Here is a 12,506-nt window from a genome sequence, read left to right on the forward strand (position 1 = left end):
TATGTTGAATATTTCAGCTTGGTGGTCAAGTAAGTATATTATTTAATGGTAACTTCTGCTCGATATACTTGAAAATATGTTGATATTTACAAGCGATATTTTGTGTTTAATATAATTCAAATTTGAAGATTTTAGTTTTATGTTTTATTGAAACAAAGAAGGGAAATTATTGTTAAGAAAATTTAAACATGAACTATTAATAAATAAGGTAGCTGTATTGTATATCTCCATGTACTCAATTACTTCTAGGGCAACTGAACGGAATTATCACGAATATGTTCTATGTTAATTACATGCAAAAATTTTTGCATGTAATCAGTAATCAATGTGTACATAACATTAAAAATTGAGGTGTTTAAACATAAGTTAACAGGGAAATGCATATACAAAAAGATTTCGAATCTTTTATTTATTTATTTATATTATTTATTTAATTATTTATTTAATATTAATTATTTATTTAAATTATTATNAATTTATTAATTATTTATTTATTTATATTTTTATTTATTTATTTATTATTCTTTTATTATTTGTATTTCGTATTTATTCTGGCTGAATAAATACGAATTTGACTTGTTACTCGATCACTAGTATAATTTTACTCATAAAGTAATATATTTTTTTTATCTAATCGTCTATTGCAGCGGTCGGCAACCAAAAATACATTGGCATGCCACAAAATATGTAATTGAAAATACTGGACACTACTGCCACTAAAATAAAATTATAAAATTTATTGCACATTAACACATTTTTATTTAACTAAAAATATACACTATAAAAATATTATAAAAAATTACAATATTTAAACATTAGTGACTCTCTTGTGGTTCAACTTTAGAAGCTAACACATAAATATTTAGATCATAGTTTGAAGTTATTAATTTTATGCACAATCGGCGTGTTACAGGTTTCCGACCGGCGGTCTATTGTTTTATATCTGAATACGTAAAATGATTATTACATGTTTTGTGCTACTACAAAATTAAACATTTAGGACTTATCACACTAACTAAGCTTACATGAGGGAATTCATTAATTAACTAGCTGGGGTACCCGGCTTCGCTCAGGGAGTTAATGTAATATTGTGTGGTAGTTGTAAAGATAAACTTCAAAATATAAGAGGTAAAAAAATTTTATTTAAAACATATTCTAACTATTTACAATACTTGTTTATAAAAACATTTTTAATTTTGTTATCCGGGGTATATATGTAGAAATTTTTCGAATTTCCTACTCGAGAGCAAGCTAGACATAGTTGACCGTGAGAGAAGCAGGAGTCTTTGAGGTTGATGCCGCCATGTTTTAAAGTGTGTGCTTGCGCTTTGTTATTAGTTGTAAAACTATAGGCTAATTTGATTGGAAATTGCAGTCTTTTAAATTCGAATGACAGTTCAGTAGAGATCAGTGGTATTCTGGGGATAAATACTGTGTGTCCTTTGTCCTTTCCAGTCAAAAATTCGGCTTCGATGATGTTATTCGATAGCTGTTTGACGATCATCCTTGTTCAATTACATAGTTTTGGTGAGTTCAGATTTCTGAGTAGTATAATCGGAGATCCGATTTTCAGTCGAAGGCAATGTAATGGTATTCCTTGTACTTGCAAACAGTTCAGAAATCCTATAGGAAAATTAAAACTTATTTTAACATTTACCATCGTGTCGATCGATTTGTATATTCTTTCCTCACCGGGAATTTTCTTTTGAATGTTCCGAATGTTCCCAAACATCCCGGAATGTTGTGGAATGAATTCGAATACTGTCAAATGTTCTAGAAATTTCTAGAGGACGAAACTTCCAGCCCTTATATCTTCAACAGCACGCCCTTCAGGTAAAAACGAAAACCTTCTTCATGGATGAAAGATAGAGGGCTACCAACACCATATAACTCACTTGGTCGTACCAGGACTCATATCTGAGTTATAGCAGCACGCTCATTGTACACTTACTTTGATAATATATATTGATATTGATGATGATTATATGCACTTCTCAGTATAAATACATTAACATTTAAGTAGACAATTGCCTATCCAAAATGCAATTAAAGCTTTACAAAGTTTCTTTCTTAAGTCTTGTTTTAATCACAACTTTAATCACTTTCTCCCATGTTTTCCTTTTCTCTATACTGAACAAACATTTTATCAGTTCTAATTTAATTTAAATATGTTCCTTCATTCTAAAGTTATCTTACTTTTTTTGATGTATAATCCACTAATTTTAACTTATATTAATAACACTTATTCCATATACATTACATTTTCAATGACCGGCGTGAAGCCACCACACAGAAACCAGTATTGTGAACTACGTACTAAAGTTTATGTATTATTAGTTGATATTTACAGACTCTTTCTGAATCTGTATGCCAGTATTTTGAAATAAATTCTTTTTTCAGTTATCCTTATTTACATAAGTAAAGTTCCATTTATCTACATTTAAACCAATATTATTATTTATTTGTTCTGCCTCTTCTAGTTTTTCTATCTCATCATGTTCATAAATGGTGGGTAACTGTTGAATTATACAATTTAGTTTTAACTGATCTTACATTTTTTCCTAAACTTATCTTTAACTATCACTTAGTTTCCCAATATACTTTTTCTTGTTCGAACAACTACAGTAAAAACTATACTCAACGTTATTTTTCTACCGTACTCTGTTCGTGTCAACTAAATCAGTGTGATAAGCCCTAAAAGTTTAATCATGTAGTAACACAAAATTGCAATAGTTATAATAGGGGCAATAAGTTAGAGTAATATAACGTAAATCCATGTTCCATTTTAATATTGCAAACATTACTTCTTTTAATTGTATATGTTCGCTGTACATTCAAATTTTATATTTCGTTGCAGCTAAAAGTTCATATTTATTTTTACGGTTAACGCTTAATGTCTTGTTCACACTTTTTAAAATTTTTTACTGCAAAGTTGTGATTATTTTTTTCAGAAAAACTTAAATATTTCTTTAGAAGTTATAGCGTTCAATTGATATCAAATCTTGTGTATTTTTGCATATATGAACATAATAATTTTTTAAATTATAGTATAACTTTTTCTGGTACCAATTTACAACAAATAAGTAAATAGGTATTAATTTATAGTAATGTAAAATTAATTTGCAATTTTTTATTTTTAACATTTTTACATTTACTATTTATGGAAGTAATTTGATGCTAAAAATAAAGCTGATTCTACTCGTATTTGAGAAATATGATTTGGTGCTAACGTTAGTGGAATATTTTAGTGTAAGTTTGTCTGAATGGATTTTACAAAAAGACAAATAAATATAAAAATTCTTATCGTTTAGAAACAAGGTGGCACTGTGAGTATGACTTTTCTGATAATTTTGTTTCTTAAATATATAGAAATTTGTAAAATGTTATTATTTTTCTATATAGCGTGCACTAATATGAAGAGTTACATTGTTTAATAAACTGTATTCATCTTTTCTTAAAATATGTTTATTTTCTATTAATTTAAAATGTTGTGAATAAATATTTTATAACATCAGTACTCTACAAATTCTAAGGCAATTCGTGATTTCAAAATTTATTGTATATCTTTTTATAAAGTTGCTATTTAAAATAAATCGTGCAGGAACAATTTTTTGAATGAAACGGTAGGCTTATTTTTTATAATTTAGAACGAATAAGCATTTCGAAATCTATCCTTCTCTTTAATCCTTATCTTATTAACTTTATCGGCAAAAAACTATAAAGTTATTTTAGAATGTATTAAATTGTATTTAACATACGCGTACAGAAAATTTTTCAAAAAATATAATCACCTAACAAATATTGATGATAATCACAGCTGGAAAAACAATAATTAAAAGCGTGAGGTAAAAGAAGTAAAATTAAAATAAATTAAGCAAGTAAAATGGCAAGGTTGTATTTTGAACAAGACTGTCTCGAAATCTCACTACTAAGTAGAATCACTTTGACTCTCAAGGGGGGTCTCGTTCTCATTATCCAATCTTCGTTGGTATTTGATTTTGAGCGCGAGCTTTCAAACTTCGCTGCCCACAACCACGAAATCGTCCACTATGCATTTTTGATAAAATTAACCTATCCTGTTTATTGAAAAAAATAAACATGGCTATCGTATTGTCCAAAATAATTGTTTGATTTTGCACAAACAATATATATATTATATTAATAAACTAGCAGATAGGCCCGGCGTTGCTCGAGCATAAAGTAATGATTGCGAAGATTAAGATTATTACGTTATGGTCAATATTACCCGCTTTCAAAGAATGCAAGAATTAGGTCCCCCTGTTTCTAGACTAATTACAGAATTTTTAGATAGATCTAAAATTATGTTCGATTTTCCGCAAAAACGAAAAAACCAACGCATCTGCGTCTTGCACGTCGCTTTCTCTTAGCAATTCCATTGTTACGTAACACTTCCATTGTTGACATATCTATTGTTGACACTTTCATTCTTAAGACTTCCATTGTTACTTAGCACTTCCATTGTTAACACTGCCATTGTTACTTAACACTTCCATTGTCGATACCTTAATTTTGTCTCTTTCCACCTGGAGGGAATTTCGAAACATCCCTTCTTAGGTGCGTTTTCGTGACGTACCCTAACTGTGTACCAAATTTCAACTTTCAACTAGTAACCGTTTGGGCTCTGCGCTTATTATTATCATTATCAACTCGTCTCGATTATATATATAGATGTAAAAAAAAAACAAATTACATATCGGAATTTAGTTTTATTATATGATTATAACTTCAAGCGCCTTCTACTTTGAAAAAAAACTTTCAATGCTGAAACGAGATATCTCGGGTCAATCGGTCAACGTCAGCACATCGCTACCAGAAATATGTCAGGTGTAACACGGGACAGGTGAACAAGTTTTTTTTCAAAGATTCGTTTGTCAAAGTTCGTTTTGAAAAGTTCGAATTTACAACTTTGCAACGAGCAACGCATGAGCAAATCTTGTACTACTGCCTTTCTGAAGAGAGTGTAACTATTTTGAATTTTATTTTGACTAAGTTTTTGGTTCCCTAAGGACTAAAATTCTGGTTTTTTATGCGCGCATGATTTAGGTACTTAATTAATCTTCTGTGCCAAATTGCAAATCTTGACATGTTATCTTCATACCTCTAAGCCGGTTATTCAGCAAGCGGAACGATTTTATAAGCAAGACATAGCCTTGTAATAATAAGTAAATAAATAAATGAAAAAAATGTTAAAAGGTAATAACGTAATATATAACTGTAAAAGTATAATATTTCTTTTAAAACTAATAAAACCCATTGACTAGTAAAACTGAAACAAATTAAACAAATAAGTAAATACATAAATAATAAATTCTTAATTTTGTTATATAGTATGTGGGTTACATTGATATTATATGATGTTAATATTGTTTGGATGTTTTCAAAAATTATTCGGGTATAATTTATTTTTTATAAGTTAATTGTCTGTTAGCAATTGCGTGTTTTATTGAATGGTTTTATAGCGATTTTTAATAATTTTGTTACGGAAGTTACTTAATTAAAAAATGCGGTATATACTTGTTAAATTTAGTATAAAATCTTTATAATTAATTTTTGTTGAGCCATTAAATTTACACCTGTAATTTAAATTTTTTTAATATCTAAAACAATATATGCTTTGAAGTAGAGACTACTTCAACAAAATTATTAAAGAATGGTCTTACAATAAAACAACCGATTCCTAAAACAGAAATATTTTGTATCAAACTATATTATTCTCAAATAATTTTTGAAAACATTCGAAAAATATGAACACCATTTAATATAAATCTAACACCCATACTAAATAACCTAATGAAGAATTTCTTAAAAAAACAAAGAACCAGTTATTAGAATAATAGAGGTTATGTTAAATAATTTAATTTATGACTTTACTTGTACGTATCATCCAAATAATTATTACATAGGTGAATTTGGTAGAATGTTAATAATTCGAAGAAGAAAAAATATAAGGTCTCTTAAATATAATTACACCAACTCGGCAGTTACTATGCAATGTAATCATGCCTCTGAGAGATCTTACTTGACAGTGTCAAAACGCTTACAAAAATATTATTAAACAAGCAGGTGAGCCGGCTTTGCTCGGACAAAAGTAACGCTAACTAATATAAAGATTATAACGTTACAGTCAACCTTACCCGTTTTCACAGAATGCAAGAATTGAGTCCCCTTGTTTCCAGACTAATTGGAAAACTTTTAGATGGTTCTAAAAATATGTTCGATTTCCTGCAAAAACGAAAGAACTGCATCTGCGCCTGTAAATCTTGCACGTCGCTTTCTCTTAACAATTCCATTGTTACGTAACACTTCCATTGTTACCTAACACCGCCATTGTTACTTAACACTTCCATTGTCGATACCTTAATTTTGTCTCTTTCCACCTGGAGGGAATTTCGAAACATCCCTTCTTAGGTGCGTTTTCGTGACGTACCCTAACTGTGTACCAAATTTCAGCTTCCAACTCCTAACCGTTTGGGCTCTGCGCTGATTATTATTATTATCAACTCGTCTCGATTATATATATAGAAGTAGAATTTTTGAACACATTAAAATGATTAAAATAAAGGCAATTTACAAAATGAATTTAAACACTGTTGTTGTCATCAGTGAGAACTGTCAGCCATTAGTACCAAAGTTGTAAAGTTCATTTTAAGTTTCTTTCTTTCTTTCCCCATCAACTCATTTCCATTTTATCGTACAAAATATCGTATTTTCTGGTAAGCATACAGCGGAACTTCACCTTGTTTCATTGATATTAAGGTTTTATGGTTTTACTACCTTTATTTGCATATTTTAATGGGAATATATTTATTTTTCAAGTATACTAATTTATTATTTTTTATAATTTTACTCATTTATTTATATATTTATTTTGTAACTTATTTTAGTTTTACTTCTTTCATTCCACGGTTTTAATTGTTGTTATTTTAGCGGAAACTATTAATATTAATATTTGTTAGGTAATTATATATTTTTTAAAAACTTTCTGTGCACGTATGTTAAATATAATTTACTACATTATGCAATATCTTACATTGATTTCTGACGATAAATTAATGAAATAAAGGCTAAAGAGGGGCATAGGGCCAGAAGTGCATATATTTTCTAAATTATAAAAAATGAACCTACTTTTTAGATCAAAGAAGTGTTCCCGTGTGATTTGTTCTCAATAGCAACTTAATGCTAATTTCGAGGGAGAAACAAATAATTATGAGAGAAACAATCAATTACCAAAAATTCATTATTTACAATTATCTATATAAATATCAACAACTCATAGCCCGAGTAGTAAATACATCACCAAACAATCGCCTAAATATCGGGCTATAATACGGCTAATTACATGATTGGAATAAAGTAATTTGACACTAGAGGTAGACGTTAGGCGCCACCTCTTAAGTAAATTAATAATCGCTTCGCTTCCAGAAGTATATTAGATTTAGATATAACCTTACTTTGGTTAAATACATTACTGACTGGGGACGACTCCTTCGCCCACGGCCATAACGGCACTCAGCCAGCTAACGCAACACCCGGCGAGGTATATATATATATATAAATATCCACAACTAACTCTTAAATAAATTAATCATTTTAATTATTAATTTACTTAAAAGATGGCGCCTAATGTCTACCTCTAGTGTCAAATTACTTTATTCCAATCATTTAATTAGCCGTATTATGGCCCGATATTTAGGCGATCGTTTGGTGATGTATTTACAATTATCTACAAAATTATATAGTGCCTAATAAATTTTAAATTATTCTAGATATCCTTTTTCAGTTTTACTATAAGCTATGTTTTGGAAACATTTAGTGTAATTTCATAAAGTTACATCGCTTTTGTAACAAAAATTTTATTAACAGTTAATTCATTCAAACGATGTATAGATATATAAATTGAGGTAAATTTTCACCTCATTAACTTTCACCTCACAGATAAGACAAAATTGTGGTGATAAGATAAATAAATAGGGGAGACCGAGGGCATCATTTTTAAACACAAAAAATTTTAAAAAATACACGAGTTTAAACATGCCGGGGGTTCTATATAACCCCGTTCCATTGTCGATACCTTAATTTTGTCTCTTTCCACCTGGAGGGAATTTCGAAACATCCCTTCTTAGGTGCGTTTTCGTGACGTACCCTAACTGTGTACCAAATTTCAGCTTCCAACTCCTAACCGTTTGGGCTCTGCGCTGATTATTATTATTATCAACTCGTCTCGATTATATATATAGAAGTAGAATTTTTGAACACATTAAAATGATTAAAATAAAGGCAATTTACAAAATGAATTTAAACACTGTTGTTGTCATCAGTGAGAACTGTCAGCCATTAGTACCAAAGTTGTAAAGTTCATTTTAAGTTTCTTTCTTTCTTTCCCCATCAACTCATTTCCATTTTATCGTACAAAATATCGTATTTTCTGGTAAGCATACAGCGGAACTTCACCTTGTTTCATTGATATTAAGGTTTTATGGTTTTACTACCTTTATTTGCATATTTTAATGGGAATATATTTATTTTTCAAGTATACTAATTTATTATTTTTTATAATTTAGAACGAATAAGCATTTCGAAATCTATCCTTCTCTTTAATCCTTATCTTATTAACTTTATCGGCAAAAAACTATAAAGTTATTTTAGAATGTATTAAATTGTATTTAACATACGCGTACAGAAAATTTTTCAAAAAATATAATCACCTAACAAATATTGATGATAATCACAGCTGGAAAAACAATAATTAAAAGCGTGAGGTAAAAGAAGTAAAATTAAAATAAATTAAGCAAGTAAAATGGCAAGGTTGTATTTTGAACAAGACTGTCTCGAAATCTCACTACTAAGTAGAATCACTTTGACTCTCAAGGGGGGTCTCGTTCTCATTATCCAATCTTCGTTGGTATTTGATTTTGAGCGCGAGCTTTCAAACTTCGCTGCCCACAACCACGAAATCGTCCACTATGCATTTTTGATAAAATTAACCTATCCTGTTTATTGAAAAAAATAAACATGGCTATCGTATTGTCCAAAATAATTGTTTGATTTTGCACAAACAATATATATATTATATTAATAAACTAGCAGATAGGCCCGGCGTTGCTCGAGCATAAAGTAATGATTGCGAAGATTAAGATTATTACGTTATGGTCAATATTACCCGCTTTCAAAGAATGCAAGAATTAGGTCCCCCTGTTTCTAGACTAATTACAGAATTTTTAGATAGATCTAAAATTATGTTCGATTTTCCGCAAAAACGAAAAAACCAACGCATCTGCGTCTTGCACGTCGCTTTCTCTTAGCAATTCCATTGTTACGTAACACTTCCATTGTTGACATATCTATTGTTGACACTTTCATTCTTAAGACTTCCATTGTTACTTAGCACTTCCATTGTTAACACTGCCATTGTTACTTAACACTTCCATTGTCGATACCTTAATTTTGTCTCTTTCCACCTGGAGGGAATTTCGAAACATCCCTTCTTAGGTGCGTTTCAGGAACAATTTTTTGAATGAAACGGTAGGCTTATTTTTTATAATTTAGAACGAATAAGCATTTCGAAATCTATCCTTCTCTTTAATCCTTATCTTATTAACTTTATCGGCAAAAAACTATAAAGTTATTTTAGAATGTATTAAATTGTATTTAACATACGCGTACAGAAAATTTTTCAAAAAATATAATCACCTAACAAATATTGATGATAATCACAGCTGGAAAAACAATAATTAAAAGCGTGAGGTAAAAGAAGTAAAATTAAAATAAATTAAGCAAGTAAAATGGCAAGGTTGTATTTTGAACAAGACTGTCTCGAAATCTCACTACTAAGTAGAATCACTTTGACTCTCAAGGGGGGTCTCGTTCTCATTATCCAATCTTCGTTGGTATTTGATTTTGAGCGCGAGCTTTCAAACTTCGCTGCCCACAACCACGAAATCGTCCACTATGCATTTTTGATAAAATTAACCTATCCTGTTTATTGAAAAAAATAAACATGGCTATCGTATTGTCCAAAATAATTGTTTGATTTTGCACAAACAATATATATATTATATTAATAAACTAGCAGATAGGCCCGGCGTTGCTCGAGCATAAAGTAATGATTGCGAAGATTAAGATTATTACGTTATGGTCAATATTACCCGCTTTCAAAGAATGCAAGAATTAGGTCCCCCTGTTTCTAGACTAATTACAGAATTTTTAGATAGATCTAAAATTATGTTCGATTTTCCGCAAAAACGAAAAAACCAACGCATCTGCGTCTTGCACGTCGCTTTCTCTTAGCAATTCCATTGTTACGTAACACTTCCATTGTTGACATATCTATTGTTGACACTTTCATTCTTAAGACTTCCATTGTTACTTAGCACTTCCATTGTTAACACTGCCATTGTTACTTAACACTTCCATTGTCGATACCTTAATTTTGTCTCTTTCCACCTGGAGGGAATTTCGAAACATCCCTTCTTAGGTGCGTTTTCGTGACGTACCCTAACTGTGTACCAAATTTCAACTTTCAACTAGTAACCGTTTGGGCTCTGCGCTTATTATTATCATTATCAACTCGTCTCGATTATATATATAGATGTAAAAAAAAAACAAATTACATATCGGAATTTAGTTTTATTATATGATTATAACTTCAAGCGCCTTCTACTTTGAAAAAAAACTTTCAATGCTGAAACGAGATATCTCGGGTCAATCGGTCAACGTCAGCACATCGCTACCAGAAATATGTCAGGTGTAACACGGGACAGGTGAACAAGTTTTTTTTCAAAGATTCGTTTGTCAAAGTTCGTTTTGAAAAGTTCGAATTTACAACTTTGCAACGAGCAACGCATGAGCAAATCTTGTACTACTGCCTTTCTGAAGAGAGTGTAACTATTTTGAATTTTATTTTGACTAAGTTTTTGGTTCCCTAAGGACTAAAATTCTGGTTTTTTATGCGCGCATGATTTAGGTACTTAATTAATCTTCTGTGCCAAATTGCAAATCTTGACATGTTATCTTCATACCTCTAAGCCGGTTATTCAGCAAGCGGAACGATTTTATAAGCAAGACATAGCCTTGTAATAATAAGTAAATAAATAAATGAAAAAAATGTTAAAAGGTAATAACGTAATATATAACTGTAAAAGTATAATATTTCTTTTAAAACTAATAAAACCCATTGACTAGTAAAACTGAAACAAATTAAACAAATAAGTAAATACATAAATAATAAATTCTTAATTTTGTTATATAGTATGTGGGTTACATTGATATTATATGATGTTAATATTGTTTGGATGTTTTCAAAAATTATTCGGGTATAATTTATTTTTTATAAGTTAATTGTCTGTTAGCAATTGCGTGTTTTATTGAATGGTTTTATAGCGATTTTTAATAATTTTGTTACGGAAGTTACTTAATTAAAAAATGCGGTATGTACTTGTTAAATTTAGTATAAAATCTTTATAATTAATTTTTGTTGAGCCATTAAATTTACACCTGTAATTTAAATTTTTTTAATATCTAAAACAATATATGCTTTGAAGTAGAGACTACTTCAACAAAATTATTAAAGAATGGTCTTACAATAAAACAACCGATTCCTAAAACAGAAATATTTTGTATCAAACTATATTATTCTCAAATNTGTATTTAACCAAGTAAGGTTATATCTAAATCTAATATACTTCTGGAAGCGAAGACTAGCTCGAGGGTCTGGGTAGCGTAACTGGTAAGCGCGCCGCACGGCAAGCGGAGGCTGCGGGTTCGAGTCCCGCCCCGGGCCAGTTCTTTTATTCCAGAAGATTCTAAATTTATTTATTGATTTATTTATTTAATTATTAATTTACTTAAGAGATGGCGCCTAACGTCTACCTCTAGTGTCAAATTACTTTATTCCAATCATTTAATTAGCCGTATTATGGCCCGATATTTAGGCGATCGTTTGGTGATGTATTTACAATTATCTACAAAATTATATAGTGCCTAATAAATTTTAAATTATTCTAGATATCCTTTTTCAGTTTTACTATAAGCTATGTTTTAGAAACATTTAGTGTAATTTCATAAAGTTACATCGCTTTTGTAACAAAAATTTTATTAACAGTTAATTCATTCAAACGATGTATAGATATATAAATTGAGGTAAATTTTCACCTCATTAACTTTCACCTCACAGATAAGACAAAATTGTGGTGATAAGATAAATAAATAGGGGAGACCGGGGCAACTTCGGCATGCGGGGCAAGTTTGTCAAGCGCTTTTTTTTTTAAACAAATTAAAAGGAGACTTTGGTTATAGGTTAGGCAGTTGAGTTTTATTGGTGGCTTGTTGAGTGTAGTGTTTTTATTGTTCTCCAACAAGCGTAGTTGAATTATCAAGCAAATTTTCATTTTCGTTCAATTCCATATAATATTTTTTTTCCATTTATATTGAATTGGCAGGTTTTGTTATAATTCCATGATAACGAAAGTTACTTTTCCTGTTAGAAG

The 12,506-nt window shown here is 29.9% G+C and overlaps 1 long non-coding RNA gene across 1 annotated transcript in view; it reads left to right on the forward strand.

The window, feature by feature from the left end:
- The first annotated feature begins 17 nt into the window (after nucleotides 1–17).
- The window catches only part of LOC111637451, a 20,648-nt gene continuing 8,159 nt past the window's right edge, over nucleotides 18–12,506 (forward strand). Inside the window, exons 1-2 of the long non-coding RNA XR_002758699.1 lie at nucleotides 18–29; nucleotides 3,312–3,326. This is a non-coding gene — a long non-coding RNA (uncharacterized LOC111637451). The remainder of the gene's footprint in view (nucleotides 30–3,311; nucleotides 3,327–12,506) is intronic.

The sequence above is a fragment of the Centruroides sculpturatus genome, unplaced genomic scaffold (assembly GCF_000671375.1).
Source record: "Centruroides sculpturatus isolate CEXI.00-Female unplaced genomic scaffold, Cexi_2.0 scaffold1099, whole genome shotgun sequence".
In the NCBI taxonomy this organism is placed as follows: domain Eukaryota; kingdom Metazoa; phylum Arthropoda; class Arachnida; order Scorpiones; family Buthidae; genus Centruroides; species Centruroides sculpturatus.